Below are 16878 nucleotides of genomic sequence, written 5' to 3'. Positions count from 1 at the left end.
TTAGCGAGGAATCTATTTATTATATCATAGTTTCACATGCTACTAATTCAACTCAATACTTATGTTTGATAAATATTTTTCCTTCAACATGCTCCTTGTCATTTTTATTATTGTTCTATTTCTCCTTTCAGCTACACCATTTCATTAAGAGGTGTACCTAGTGGGAAATTGCTTGTGGATTCTATCCTCTTTGCAAAACTTTATGAAGTCATTTGAAATGTATACACCACCCCTATTTGTTCTCAATGCTTTGATGTGATGCCCACTTTGCTTCTCAACAAGAGCCTTGAATTGACAAAAATAATCAAACACTTGTGAAATCATCAATGAATATCAAGAAGTAGTAGGTTCCACCAAAAGAAGGTGTTTGCATTGGTCCACACAAATTTGAATGAATAATCTCTGATAATTTATTTTTACGGATTGGATTTCATGTTGGAAATGATTCTCTATCTTGCTTACCCAAGATGCATGCTTCACATATTGTCTCCAGTTTTTCTATTAGTTGCAACTACTTCGCTATTCTTTTCTTGTGCAATAATTTTAAGCTTCCAAAGTTTATATGGCCAAATCTTAGATGCAATAACAAAATTACCTGAAAATTTAACTAGGATTGTGCATTCTCTATTTTTTGCAAAAGACCCTATACCCCTTTTGAACAAGTTGTCCAATACTCATTAGATTATGTTTTAAACCTAGAACACAATACACATTTGAAATATACTTTTTTCTTCCCCTTTTTTGGTTAGAATGTTAACACTTCCAACTCCCATAATTGAAACTTTGTTATCATTTCCCAATGTGACATTTGATTTTACACTTTCATCCAAACTAGAAAAAAATTCTAAATTTTCAATTATATGATTTCTATAGCCTGAGTCTAAAAACTATATATACTTTTGACTTTCTTCTGCAACATTTCAAGCTATAAACATACAATCCTGATTTTTATTTTCTTTAGTGAAATTTGTACTTTTCTGCTTAGAATCATATTGTTTCTTTTTACATTCATTTAAATAATGCCCATACTTCTTGCAATAGTGACATTGAACCTGAAACTTCTCATTCCTTTGACTTTGTGGTCGATTTTGGCCTAGATTATGACTTGGGTTTTGGCTGCTATCTCTTCCACTCGAGCTTGATGGACTGTTTCTTCCACCTCTATATGAGTTTCTTCGTCTACCTCAGAAATTTGATCTTCCCCTACCTCTACCACAACTAATTGAGACTTGTGTCTTGAAAGCATGCTCCAAACTTATGTTTCCTAGCCTACTTAGCCTATGCTCATGAGAAATAAGAGATGCATGTAATTCATCAATTGAAAATTGTGAGAGATTTTTGTTGTGTTTTATGGCCACCACAATATATTCTAACCTTGTAGGAAAACTTTTAAAAGTTCTTTTCAACCACTCTCCTCTCTTCAAGGGTTTTACTATGAGACCTGATTTGATTTACCAATCCAATGATTTGAGTGAAGAATGAATCTACTAATTTAGATTCCATGTAAATTGTTTCAAAATCTCTTCTTAGCATTTACAACTTAGCTATTTTGACCTTTTCCGTTCCTTGATAGGCTGTCTGAAGAATATACCATGCTTCCGTGAACTTTGTTGCTTCTGCAATCCTTGGAAATATGCTCTCATGCACCCTTCGAAAGATATAGAAAAGAGAGTTTTATAATCTTTTTTCCATTATCCTTCAATAAGTCTTTCTCTGCTTGAGACAGTGCATTATGTGTTGCTGCATCAGCTAGTTCAAGATAGCCATTCTCAACAAACTTCCATAAATCTTCTAACCTAAATAAAGCCCTCATTGTGATTGCCAAGTAGTCATAGTTTTTGTGGATTTGTGAGACTTGTTCATAGAGCTGCCATTGCTGACAGCAAATATCTTGTTAGAACCCTCTTAACTCCTTGCGAAACTTTTGAAAATATTTAGCACCACTAACTTGCTGCCCTAATACCAGATGGAGGAGAGAGGCAAAGGGCAAGAACAAATAGAAAAAACAATGCAATAACAAAGACAACATAATGATCCATTCACAATGCTATGTATTCATATATATTTCAACATAAATACAATGTTTGATTCCATGAAAGAAACTGCTGCTCACTAATTACCAATACAGAAAATATAAAACTTAAACTCTCTTCTTAACTTGAAACGCTGTTGCTACTTTGCTATTGTAACAGCAACACTTCTGCTCTATTTTTCACACATTAGATTAAAATATCTCTCCCTTACCATCCGTATATGCCCAGAAAACATAGGACAGCAGCAAAACTAAAAACACTAAATGATTGTATAAGATATCTTTGAAGTAGATTATGAAGCAAGTCTGTACGTTTCAAAATTGTTCTGTGTGGATTGAATAGGAAGGCACTGTAAGGTTCAGAAGACAAAATGAGAGGACTGGAGAAGAAGAAAGTGCAAAGGACAACTGATGGTGGTAGAGTAAGAAAGAAGTAATATTAAATTTAATGTTGGTAGTTGGGATTATACCGCAACACGTAGCTTACAGTTGAAGATTGTTTTTCATTTAATATTCATTTGCATATGTGGCTTGCTGCTCTAATACCAGATGGAGTAGAGAGGCAAAGGGCAAGAACAAATAGAAAAAACAAAGCAATAACAAAGACAACGTAATGATCCATTCACAATGCTATGTATTCATATATATTTCAACATAAATACAATGCTTGATTCCATGAAAGAAACTGCTGCTCACTAATTACCCACACAGAAAATATAAAACTTAAACTCTCTTCTTAACTTGAAACGCTGTTGCTACTTTGCTATTGTAACAGCAACACTTCTGCTCTATTTTTCACACATTAGATTAAAAATGCTCTCTCTTACCATCCGTATATGCCCAGAAAACATAGGACAGCAGCAAAATTAAAAACACTAAATGATTGTATAAGATATCTTTGAAGTAGATTATGAAGCAAGTTTGTATGTTTCAAAATTGTTCTGTGTGGATTGAATAGGAAGGCACTGTAAGGTTCAGAAGACAGAATGAGAGGACTGGAGAAGAAGAAAGTGCAAAGGACAACTGATGGTGGGAGGGTAAGAAAGAAGTAATAATAAATTTAATGTTGGTAGTTGGGATTATACCGCAACACGTAGCTTAAAGTTGAAGATTGTTTTTCATTTGATATTCATTTGCATATGTGACTTTTCATATGAAGATTGAAACAGTTATGCTGTAAAGAATCTCTATTATCTTATGTATTGATGTTTTGAATGAATCAATAGATTTATCATCGCTCTAGTAGTAGGGTATTATGTTCTAGTGATTTCTGAATGTTTTTATTGGTTTGGAATTCAGTAACCTGGCAAACAATTTCTTATTATTTTTGGTGATCCATATTTTTAGTTTGTATTTGTCGCTTCTTAGTTTTGTTATATCTGTAAAATTTTGTAATGATGAAATGGATGATACCAACCAGTTTCTCAATTCTACAAGGTTTGTTGGTTTTTGTTTTTTCTCAAATCTATTAGAACTGGGCGGAGGCCTTATTTGGATCAAGCAGGAATATAGAATTTGCAGTAAAGTAAACTACATTAGAATATCAACTTACCCGCGCACGATACTTAGCGTTGTTGATGCAAATCTGGTTCAAATCTCGAAATTTGTGTAAGCAGCTCACATCGCTCTGATAAATCCCACTTAAAATTGTCATTTTCCTGAATGATTTCAGGGTTGTAAACGGGTCAAGTTGTGCAACGGTGGTCGACAAATGTAAACATGTTGGCAACTCGAATTTCATCTTTTCCACATGATACGGGACTTTCATTGCAAGACTCACCAATCGCGGGCAACTTGTTGTGATTGCCCTGATTCCATTAGATGAGGATGGAAAATCAAGATGGAGAAAAATAAAACTTCCAGAGCATACTTTTACTCTTTGAACCCCATGACAATTACCGACGACTAAAACTTTCAGAACTGGACATAATTGCAGCATTAGATCGAGGGTCTTGTCATTCAGCTTAATGTAGAGCAAATAGAGGGTTTCGAGGCAGGCGAAGCCACCACAGGAGCCAGGCATGTCTTCGAGACGAAAATTCCTGAGAGACAGATATCTGAGCTTGGTGCAAAAAAACACAGAATTCGGAACCTCAACCTCTGTATGAAACTGGAGACTTATCTTTCTCGCATCTTTTAGAGCGGCATGGTGAATCCACTCATTTATCTTTGCATTTGAAACGACGAAGCTGATTAATCCGTGAAATTGGAAAAGTTCAAGGGGTACAGAATGCCACTTAAGAATACCATCAATTATGTTTTGGATTTCAAGTAGGCGGGCTGATGAATAAAATATTTCCTCTGAAAACCTTAGGTTGGGTAAGTACCTCCAAAGAAATCTCCATCTCTTAGAAATCACAGAACAACGAATTGCCTGATCCAAAGGAACTCTACTCAGTATCAGGCACAGTAAAGAATCCGGTAAATCATACATTCCCGTCCTAATTCGAGCCATTACCTCGAGGAAGAGGGGTATTTGAGACAATAATTTAAGACATAATATTACTTGTGTCTCAAATATTTTTTTTTTGTTTAACTACTATTTTTTATTATTTAATTGTCTAAAATTAAGACAATAGGGAAAACACGTTTCTAAAACTATATTTTTTCCCTCCAGTCTTTTATTTTCTTCTATCACTAAGCTCAACATGTTTCTGCTTGACCGACGGCAGCGGCTTCATGCGAGGCGTTCACGGTGTTCATGATCAATGGCTGGATCGCGGGAAGAAATGGAGGGGTTTTATTTAACCTACAAAATCCTCCCATATTTTACCATCCGACTAGCAGAGGCAGGAGCTACAGGGGAAGCAGGAGCACCGGAAGCAGAGGCAACAAAGCAAGCGTTTATTCAGAACCTCCAGATCCTGAAGCATCTATTGATTTGGAACCTCCAGATCCATCTGATGTCATTTCATGTACTGGTTTTCTAGCTCCAGATCGAGGGGTTTAGAGATCTTCAACAGTTTTCGATGCCATAGCCAGTCCAAGGGTCGAATCAGGTAAGTTCTTGCTTGAAATTTCCTAAAACCTTTTCAACATATCCATTTTGTGCAGTCCCTGCAATCATTTCATTTTTTCCCTTAACATCGCTTTGAGGTATTCTATCAAACGGTTCAAGTGCGTTTCTTATGATTCCACATTTGCATGCGCATCTGCTAGAGCATTTTCAACTTTAATATCTGCAAACAACCCATTTTCTGCAACTCTTTCTATCATAAGCTTCAGCCATGGAGCATGGATTCATCCTCCACTACCATTGCCCTGTCCGAGCCCAAACTCTGTGGGTTAGTATATTCAAATACATTACATTTTAGGGGAACCCAAATACGCATCCTTAATTTGTAATTTATTACCTTTTAAGATCATTGGACAAGCTCTCTTCGTCAAATCTCTGGTTTTTGTAAACACTCTACTTTCAATTAATCCTCCCGCATTTATGAGAATATGGTGACACATAGCATTGGTGGTCATTGTATCATGAAAATGAGGGGCTTGGAAACTTATTAGGGGATGCAGGGCACTCAGATTTCTATTTTTGGCGATTACAAATGATTCTATGACTGCGTGTGTCCTCAGCCTGAATACCCAAAACAAGAGCCAAGTCATGTTTGAATAGCATTCTTACTTCAGGCAAGACCGACCCAATAGCTGGAAGTTCTCTGGCTGAGTCCAACAGATCCCTATGGGGTGGGTGGGAGGAAGAGGGGGTGTAATGTCCCCTTCTCTAATGACTTATGAAAATAGGGGATAATTAGTTTCTTTCCTCAAAGTCTCAAATAATGCTTAAATAATGATTATAAAGGTTTACTTGTTTGCAAAATTTATAAGTGATCGTCCTTATAAAAAATAAATAATACCACTTGCATTCATATATTATATGACATATAGGTATATATGTATAATTTTCGTTTCTATCTCTGATAGGGTAATTAAATGTACGTAAGGTGCTCTTGATAGATATATAATCCTTTTCTGCAACTTATAATCTGCTTGGATGCTGCTGACCCTGATCTAACTTGAAAGAATATGCTATGAGAGATCCAATCTATAGAACTAAGAGAGAATGCTGCTATTTCTGAAGCATTACTGTATAATGTGCGCTTCTAATCTTGTTCCTTAGACTACTGCAATAATGCTAGTCGAGACGTGTCTGTTTTGACAATGGAATAATGCTGATAAACTTTCCCTTTCACTTATGAATTGTTGCCTCTGATTTATACTTGAGAAATTTGCAATGTCATGGTGCTATCTCAGATGTTGACTTTAAATATGAAACCACGATATCAAAGACAATAGTATTCGGGTGAGCAGATCGAAAGAAGATACTGTAATAAACAGAACCATTTCCTCGATGATGAATTGAATGAGGTAGAAGGCCTTCTTATATCTTTTTGTTGAGTTGATAAGTCACATTGGAAAGGACCTATCTCATGCTTCTTCATACATAGCACCCTTAATAGCAAATACTAATCGCACCTCTTGAGTTATTGATGAAGCTTGTACTCTCAACCGATCTTGTCTAATGATGATCACATTCATTCATAATGATTACCAATCCATTCCTAACCCTCATCATTTAGTTCTCCTTGTATATCGTTGTTACTTAAGATAGTAAACTGTTGTCTAAATGTACCTTGTCAGATATTATAACATTCACCTTAATTGATGTCGATAGTAATATTCTCAAAAAATCAAACATGCATTGATTAGTATGACGGTATTATCACTCTTTGGTTTGCTAGATATCTTACTTAATCATCTTCTCCCATGACTTAGTCATTATTATATCATAATCGTTGTTCCTTCATATCCATATCAGTTATGATCATTGCATTATCTAATATCATTTGCTGTCAATATCGATCATTCTTATCATTAACTTTGATCATATATCTTCTTAATAATAAGTTTATAATCTCTAATTAAATCTTATATCTAAATGTCTTAAATTGGGGACATTACAGGGGGCTGGGGTACTGCTGCTCTATGGTAAATTCCCCTGGTTGCATGAGTATGGGGCTTCTTCGGATAAACTATAGTATGCCTTCTACAGGGTGTGGGTGAAATCAATAGCAGTTGGTTTATTCCCCTCACTTCAGGTCAATGCCCACCATTCAACTACTGCAAACCCTCTCGGGTCTTCAACGGGATAAAAGAGAGAAAATGTCAGGTGCACTGGAGAGAAAAGAGACACTCAAAACCAAATCTCTCTAATGGCCTGGGTGAAGCTAACCAGCAGTTTAGTTTTTTGCTGCCATGCGTTCGATCCCGGTCAGTGGCTCATCAATTTATGGTATCCAGAATCGTTAACTATGCCGTGTGCTTTAGTGAACTACCAGAGTGCTCCAGATACCTCTTCCTCTATAGGAGTAAACACCCTTCTCAACCCTGATGGCAGGCTTAGTTCTATGGCAATTGGCTCCAATGTATCATTCTTGCAGAGGAATAAAATTGTGCAGGAAGCATAGACCTTTGAGGACAAAGCAGAGAATTTAAATATTCAACTGCATAGGAAAATGGGCTATTTCCCTGCAGCGTAAGACTTACACTACTCTTTCTTTGAAAGTAAACACTAGAACACTAATAGTACGCTTGCTCAAACCTACTATAATCTTTTAATCAAATTTTGTCCAACTTGGACAAGATATTAGGAATAGTATTGCATCTTACATATGAGGAAATTTGTATTGAGAGAAACCTTTTCTGTCCCTTGATTGTAGGTATCTATTTTGAAGTATTTAAAATTATTTCCAAGTAATTACATTGAATAAATCATTGCATGATAGTGAAAGACTAGAACATTTAACATATCTGAGAAAGATACTCAACACGAAAGATGAACAGATACAGAATTAAAACTCTAAATCGGCACACATGTATGCAGGGTGTCAAGATGAATGTATTGTGTCAAAAAACTCTGAATCCAGTTATCCAAATAGGGAAGAAGGAGAAGATAATTAAAAATTACACTAATAAGTTTCTTTAGTACCATGTTTACAGCATGCTTTTTCTTCATGCAGTCATAGAAATACTCGTGGGTTCCATTTCCATCTACGCATCTTTGTCGATTCCATTCCTTCTATCTATTGGTTCACACTTTTCCAACTTCTCTCACTGAAAATGTTATTTAATAATTTTAGGATCTTTTTTGCTATCAAAGGGCTAGGTGGATACAATATCTAACCTCTCCTACACATGTTTACATAAGTTGCTATTTCATAATTCACCTATAGAGTTGTTAAGCCAAGAGACAAACCTGTATTAATTGTTAACGTGTCTTGCAAATTGCTTATTTTGATTCAAAATAAAAGCATGAGGAAAATTATGGAGATTTTCATAGTCGAATATAAATGATTTTACTCCACCCTTTGCCAAACTAAACAGGTTTTATGGAGCTCGTATCTCTTTTGTTGTTTCAGCTCCATAAACACCAGCATGGTGTTCTTTGTTCAGTTGCAATGTTTCTATGTCATCCAACCTCAATTTGTGCCAGATAATAAGAATGAGGAGTTAAATTCCATGCCTATTTAATTTAAGAAAGCAAATATCAAGCCATAAAAAAAAAGGCCAAAATGATGACCACAAAAAGGAGCATAAAATGGGACTGATAAACATAAAAATTGAGCACAAAAAGGAGCTTTGAAATAAGAATCGGTCACAGACCTATGGTGGCTTTTATTTCTAACAGTTATGATCTATAATTTGGCTCTGTTATGATACTCATTCATTGATTAGTGCAAAATCATTATGCTTGATGAATAATGCTTTCACTGTTCTTCTTTTGAACTTGTAGGAGGATCTTCTTTTTACTATAGTTGTGATTGTCTCACTGCATGTTGGGATCAAACCCTTGCTGTGAAGGGTTTCAAGTCTCTTTTAAAAAACATTGTATTATCAGATATGTCCTATCTTTCCTTTGTTGTTGATACATAGCTCTGTCTTCACTTTATTTTTTGTAATAGATCTATTGGGACAATAAATATTGTTGTGTTTACTATTCTTTGACCACTGTGTTATAATGATAATACTGCAACTTTATTGAATATCACAGTCCTTACTGAAAGGGAAGTATAAAGAGGAAACACCAGTGAAAACAATGGGTTTAACACAAGCTCCATGCAGCTCCATTTTTTTTCCATTTTTTTTAAAGCGAGATATCATATGCATGAATAAGCTCTTCAAGGAAGGGAAAGATAAGAAACAAACCTTTCTTATGTATGAAGCTCAAATCTGATATATCTTTGAATTTTTATCAACATGTGGGCTCATCTTGTTAACATCTTCTCAACACTCCTCTTTCGCATGCAATCATGCCCAACTATTCTCTCTATACGGCTGCAACAAGCTGTTATTGTATAAGTAGTAGGTAATTAAAGAAGTCTATTCTAGGAGCACTATCATTTGGCATTGATGAATACAAGGATGCATCAAAAACATCAAGCAATAAGTAAGAAAGTATAAAAGCCTTAACTAAATGCACACATAATAAGAAACCTAAAAAATAATCTAGCAAAATATATTTTTAGATTTAAATTTTATTCAAGCACACTTTCAAATTGAAATTTACAAGTTTGATACAAATTACTGGGCACATCCAACATGAAAATATGAACACCTTTGATCCTGATTACATTCTAAAACTTAGTTTGTTGCTTGAGGGTTCCCATTTGGAAGGTAGTCTAACTATTATGCTTGATAGTTTCCATTTAATAATGAAATTGATTTTTGTGTTTTTAATTTTTAGAAGCACCTTCTCTTTTCCTCTCAATGCATCCTATATTTCATGTGCCCATTTTTTCCTATGTTCCTCAGTCGTAGTCAATCCCAGTTAACTGACATGTCCATTCCTTACGATGGTAGATAACTAATAGTTTGGAGACCAATACATCTACCTTATTTCAGCAGTTAACTAACCCTCACTAAAAGAACCTACAATCCTATCTATCTAATACTTATTTCTGATAATCCACTCGCTCATTGTTATATGTTTGTTCTCACTCCAATCTAAGCAATTAAAAATTACTCTACTCTTTCAAGCCACCGTGTCTATATTTTAGAATTCCAATTAATAAATTTGTTCAGTATTTTCTTGTACCACTTTCTTGCTTTCCAAATTCACAGTAAAACAAAGGTAAGTAGATAAAATAATATGTTGGATTTTCCTTTTTTTCAATTCTATGTTAGTACATACCATTGTAGATTTCGCTTCATTAACCTGATGTCTCAAAGCTTCTTTCTAAATGTGCAGGTTTTACTTGATATTTCAGATTTCTATGAGGATTAGAAAAGAGATTCAGTATTGTCAATTGCAAAGACATATTCAACTATGTCATTGTCCTCCTTCAATAGCAATGACTTCATGTACCAAATCTAAGATTATTGTAGATCAGCCAGAGGCCAAGCTTTTTGACACTACTACTCCAATGGTAATTTTTTATGATTGAATGGGTTTTTAATTAATTGCCGTGTCTTTTTCATGGCTATGTGATGATTTAAATTTTTTCCATTCTCTCTGATAACAAGTCAATTACTCCTCTTCAAGTAATTTACTTTGAATCCATGTATTTTAGGTTATTCTACGTCAACAATTCTATTAGGCTATATTCTTGGTGTCAATAAGAAATGGCAGACCAGGTATCTATGTTGTTGTTTTTGGTACTTTTAGTATCGTTGTAATGAAATGAAAACACTACCTAGGATTTATTAGGTAGCACAGAGAGAAATACTTCATATCATTTTTATGATGGAAAGATTGAACTAGTTATTGTTGAAAAAACACATGTTTTAGAGTATTGTTGCGTTCTTCTCACTGTTCTTCTTTGATCATTCAATACTGTATTGTTGCGTTTTTCTCACTGTTCTTTGAGGACCCTTATGGGACTATTAATAACTGCATACTATGGCATTTTCTTTGTGTATTTGGATTTTGATTTACTATGTCCACTGTGATGTCAGAACACTTTTAACCCCTTGCAATGATACTGTTCTTTAGAACTTTTTTGAGTGTTGTAATGGGATCCTGCAAACACTACAATTTTCAAATCACTAATCTTAGGCCTATGAATATGAAGCTCCAAAACATTTCTTATATCTCTTTTAGGTTATAGTGTGATTGCCTACTTTTGATAGGTATTTTCTGATTATAGTGTTGTGGTTGTCCTTAAGCTGAGCTTGAGCTTTACTGCACATGATTGTCCTTTTTGTGTCATGACATGGAATCTAAATGAATGTACTAATATATTTCTTGCATCATTACATGACTCGTCACAATAATCCCCTTATCACTGCTATTTGGATTTGAATTACTTCATTGGCTGCTATTGAGTTGCTATTGTGACAGTGACCTTAACCTCTGCCTTCAAACTGAAATTTCTCAATGTCTTTATACTACTTTCACTGGATTTCTGAAACTCTCTTTGGATCACTGTTCCTGAGTCTTTAATTATGAGTGCTACAAATCACAGTCAGTCTTTGGTTCATATTGTAGGGTTCTACTGTATTGCCATTTAATGATGCATTGACTGTTAAAACCTTTGCACTTGCTATCATATTGTGGTGTACAAGCACTGAAGAAAGATTGTCATGTGTTCCTTGAAAGGTCTTCTTTACAGTGTTCATTATGCTCTTACTGTCCTTTGACCTCTATGATTCTTGATGAGGGATATTCTGAGTTTGGTATGTTGAATATTGCATTCATAAGCTGCTACCTTCCTTCAATGGACTATGGCTCTGACAACCTTTGAAACCTTCTCATTGATCTTTTTAACTGTTAAATAGAAGCTTCTTAACCATTGCACTTAGAAGCTTCTTAACCACTGCACTTATGTTGCTCATGGTCCGAGACTCCTTTGGATTGTCTCCTCTAAAAGAGTATTGCTCTGTATATGCCTATAACTATTTTTGCCTTATGATTCCTCACATGCTATTACTACATAACTGATCATTGCATGACTGAGACCTACAACATTTTCCTTTATGCCCCCATGATGACAATTACATCAATGATCTGCAACTACTTTATTCACTACTCTTAAACCCTTTGCGACTGCACCTGCAATTTTATATTGCTCTATTCTTTATTGTGCGTTAAAGGAAAAATGATCTTCAATTCCTTTGCAACTCTGATATTAAAAACTGAGAATGATTGCATCTCTAGATCAATGGCCGCTCTTTGTACACTGAACTTTATCTCTGTGGTTGTCCATTGAAGTTTGACCCGTAGGCATAGTGTTGATGACAGCTATGTAGACCATTGCCTTCATGTTGGGATGTGAAGTCCCGTGAAGTCTATTATTGTCTCACATGTAACCAGTTCCAAATGAAAACATAACCAGTTTGAATGTAAAAAAATCTTTTCCAGGGTAAACTAAATTATGTCGATGCAAGCCTGGAAATTCATTGGAATAACCTTCTAGTGTAGACCCCAACTCTTTATGTGCTCTAGCTAATCACTCGGTTTGTTAGAGCTGTAGATTATAGATTGGAATATTTGTAATACAAAGTATGTAGTAGTGTTGTGTGATTAATAAATATTTCTCCTGCTTTCAGTGGACGTAGGCATATTGTCAAACCGCGTTAAATATTTTGTATTATTTTTCATTTGTGATTTTATGTGTCTTTAATTTCTTGTAGTATTTGTTATGTCATGATTTGTTTATGCTCTCTATAAATTTAACAACTGGTATCAGATCCAGATAAGGAGGCTGTTGATCATCGATCATGGATGCATGAACCCTTTTGATTATAGTGTTTCACTTTTGTGTGACATTTATGACATGTTTAAAGTGTGTTGATTAAACTGGCCCATATATTACAGAAATTTAAATAGTTTTTGATTGTTTTTCTGCAATTTTAAATGTTTTTTTGTAAATCCAAAATTTTCCCTATTTTTTCAAAAAATCTTATACTTTTGTTTTGCTGATTAATTCCCCAAATGATTAATGCTTCCTTGAAATTTTGATTTACTCATTAAAAATTGCGGACTTGTCTCTAATAGTGGATACCTTCTCTTCAGCTTTTTGGCTATGGACAAGTTTAAAATTGCTGGTAATTCCTTTCCTTTGCTCTGCCCCTGGATGAGAATCTTGCATGTGCTTTTGGTTCTCTGTATGGCATGACTGCAATATGAGATTCTGCTCATTGTTTAGGCTTTGCTTCGTCCTCTAAGCATTCATTAGGTGGATCCAGTACTTCCATGACTCTCAATGGAAAAATGATGGATCTCATTGGAATGGTGAGCCACGTCAATCAATGACCTGCATGTAAAATTGCCATTACAGGTTAGTCTTGTAAACTCCTGTTCTGTTGTAATAGGTTCCTCCATCCTTGGGGTTGCTGGTGTTACCTCTATCTTGTCACCCTCTAACCCTGTTATTGTGTCTCTTTCAATATGATTGTCAGAAATCAATCTTGTGCAACCAATTGCACAGTAAGGGTTTCTTTTAGTGCCAATGTGTGTGTGACTACTTCAGCAATCTTCCAACCTTTTGCTGGAACTCCAGAATTAAATTGGATGATGAGGTAGTTCATCGTGAAGTACACCTACTTCATTGTTTAGAAACTTCCCATTGTTAGAAAAATTATGCCCCCAGATTCCACAGGCTCACCATGCGCCTTGAGAAATTACGTTCCATTGATGTTTTTATCTTAAATTATAATGAATGTTAGTTATCGTGATGGAGGGAGTTGATAGTATTGGCCTCTAGAGGTAACTATTTGTTGCAGGAGTTCTCTATAAATTTGTACTTTTATGTGATCTTTCTCTTTGAGCTCTTAAGGGAGTTGCCATCTTGATTATGGACTTTAAATAAGATAATAGGATAGAAAGCATTTTTTCTTTCTAATGAACAAATATTTATATTATCATTGTTATACATTTTTAAAGAAACATTATGACAATTATTGAAGCAATTTTATTTTGATTTTTGTGTTGACAGGGCATAGGCCTTGAGAATATAAGCAAGGGAGAATAAATCTATGATTCTTTGATAGCGATAGACTGGGCTAATCCTCAGGCCATAGATAGCACATACCAATCCCTTATAAGAGAAAGTAGCTAGATGCAAGAGGGGATATGTATGCATATCTTGAGATTGGTCAACTGAGCAAGAAGAATATTATTTTGAAAGGTTGAATTTCTATGATATATGTAATCCCAGCATTCATCCTTTGGTACACTATTAAACTCCAGAGGTTAACAATAGAGAGAAACCAGTTATAATTTCTCCTCATTAGAAATATTATGTCCTATATAATATAATAACTTAATAGATGATTGAGGTCCAAATTTTGCTTTGTTAGTCTATGTAGAAATGCCATTCTATTGTTTTATTTTTCATCATCTTGTAGACCAAATGTGTGGTGGCTGGAAGAGGTATCAGGGATATACATACATATAAATAAAGGATACCTCAAGTTGAGACAATTTCCTCAAAAAATGTCTGTGTTATTTATATGTATGTATATCCCTGATTCCTCTTCCAACCACCACACATTTCAGGGCACCGCTACATTCCACTTTATATAGTTTTCCACTTTTCAGGGCACCACTACATTCCCGAAGCTACAGCAAGGTTGGTTAGTCTTTGTTATGTACTATATCTTTGTAGTTTGGAAAAGAATGCTCAACTTGTAGTAACGACTATCTAAAGATTGTAATTTCTGTTTTTTTAAGTAATAAGAATATTAATACTTTTGTTTGAAAGATATTTTTAAATATATTGTTAAGATTTTGTCATGTTTGTTGAATGTGATTCTATTGTTCTGTGATATTCATGTTTTTTATTAGTTCTTTTTGAATGTGTATGTAATAGTATTTTTAATCAGTAGTTATGCCTTTCTTATGATTCTACTTTAACAGTTTTTGCATTCTATTGATGATCTCTGGCTCTCTATTTCTATCTTCGTGGCGCATGGTAATCGTTCATGCTATGTTTATCACCATTAGGACTATCATACAACTTAAGGTTGCTATGAGATATTCAGAGACTGCAAATGGATGTTTTAAGCTCATGGCTTCTCTGTCTTGTCACTTGTCATTATTCACTGGTTTTTCCTTTTTTGAGCTCTTTTGACTGTCATAAACTTTTGACAATTCTATTGTTTATTTTGTTAATACATTTTTATTGAAAACTACACAAAAATATTTAAAATAAACAATTTATTTTTTTAATACCTTTTTTAATATTGTCTCTAGAGAGACAAGAGTTGAGATCTAAAGAAATATCGTTTCTCGAGAGACAATATGATTTTAATCCTAACTATTGTCTCTAGAGAGACAATATGTCTTTAAATCCCAAATTATCTCTACAAAGACAAAAAAAAATTATGTTTTATATCGTCTCTAAAGAGACAATTTTAAAGACGATAATTTAAGACACCCGGTTAAAGACATTTTTTAAGACAATACCAAACTTTTTTTTTGTCTCAAGTTGAGACAATTTCCTCAAAAATTGTCTTAAAAATTGTCTTAAAACACCCCTCTCTGTAGTAGTGGCAGGGGTATCTTCCTGGGCTCCCTTAATGCACAAATGAATTCTGCCATTCATTAGTGTCCTATTTATGCTAATCTTGTAAAGTTTGAAAAGTTAACTCAGGTTAGATGTGCAACGATTAAGAAATAAGTTACTACTTGGTTTGAACTACGGCAGGTCGCATGAAACGATTTAAAATGACAATTAGGGCGTCTATTCATGAAACCATCATATCCTAAAGATGTGGGTAGCAGTGCTGAATCCTTGATAATTCTTAATTTTAAGTCGAGATTAACTAATTAAACGGTATGAGTTAAGTAAGCAATGGCCTGATTTAGTCGTGACAATTGGTGTGCGCAGGGCTCCGTGGGCTTTTCTTCAACAAAGGAATGAACTACGCCATTAAAACGATGTAGGAATGAATTACTCCATTTAGTACTGTTCATAAATGCTGATCTGCGCAAAGTTCGAAAAGTTTAACTGAGGTATTGGAACTGAAGTTACAACCTGGTTTGAATTGACGGCAGGTCGCATCAGAATTTTAAAAATGGCAAATTATCTCATTCTCTGCCTTTTGGCGTACTGGACGATCAACTTGTGTTCTTGTTTTAAGAAAGAAAGATTCTTTTGATGGACAGAAGTCTGGTGACTTGTGAGTTTAATGTTTAACACGGCACGCACACCAGCTGGCAACAACTCAGCCGTCTAATAACTGGATTTGCCAAAAGAATTGCTTTGAAGTTGCTCAAATAAATGTTATACGGAACACACTCCAAGATGTCAAAAGTTTACCTCTATCTTACACACTATCGGCTTATTTTAGTTCGTTTACTTCACTCCCATTAACAAAAATCTAGCCAACTGATCTCACAAATGAAAATGAGTTGGTTGTGGACACAATTTTTAACTAGCATATGAAGGCCATGGTTAAATTGGCTTCAAAAAGTTTCTGATTACATTGTCGTACATGGGGAATAACTTTTGTGTTATACAAAAGGGGAAAGCGGTCACAGCATTTTGTCGAGCCCACTGTCATTCGAAGTCTATTCTGCAATTTTTCTATGCACATAACATGAAGGTTTTGCATCATACAATATCGTGGTTTTGGAGCCAGTTTAGCCGCATAGTTTATTAATAAGTTTCACATGTATCAACGCTAGCTCATTTTTTAGTATTTTTGAATCATAATTGACTTATGTGTGCATATTTATTGGTACTTATAGTGCATGACTATTGGGGCATTTGGGCATAAGTATTGGCAATTTTAAGTGCACGCTTATTGGGACATCTTGCAACACTTTGAAATGTGTATTTTTTTACCCTTGTGTGCATAACAGATCCTACAACAAGCATCGTTACTACCCAAAAGCCAAA

General features: G+C 34.8%; 2 long non-coding RNA genes across 4 annotated transcripts; both read left to right on the top strand.

Moving 5' to 3' along the window:
- Window positions 1–3567: 3567 nt before the first annotated feature.
- Window positions 3568–14737, top strand: LOC131056811 (uncharacterized). 3 transcript variants are annotated; one of them, XR_009108796.2, is made up of 5 exons: window positions 3568–4453; window positions 4650–5031; window positions 10281–10458; window positions 10603–10666; window positions 13969–14737. It is a non-coding gene; the product is annotated as an uncharacterized LOC131056811 (long non-coding RNA). The 3 variants fall into 3 exon arrangements; XR_009108797.2 differs by having other exon boundaries at window positions 3580–4453; window positions 4705–5031; XR_009372185.1 differs by lacking the exon at window positions 10603–10666 and having other exon boundaries at window positions 3591–4453.
- Window positions 14738–15863: 1126 nt separating this feature from the next.
- On the top strand, window positions 15864–16460 carry LOC131056810 (uncharacterized). Its single transcript, XR_009108794.2, has 2 exons — window positions 15864–15916; window positions 16032–16460. It is a non-coding gene; the product is annotated as an uncharacterized LOC131056810 (long non-coding RNA).
- Window positions 16461–16878: the final 418 nt, after the last annotated feature.

The sequence above is a fragment of the Cryptomeria japonica genome, chromosome 4 (genome assembly GCF_030272615.1).
Source record: "Cryptomeria japonica chromosome 4, Sugi_1.0, whole genome shotgun sequence".
Taxonomy (NCBI): domain Eukaryota; kingdom Viridiplantae; phylum Streptophyta; class Pinopsida; order Cupressales; family Cupressaceae; genus Cryptomeria; species Cryptomeria japonica.
Note: the sequence above shows the minus strand (reverse complement) of the source record. Positions and strands in the feature narration are given on the sequence as shown.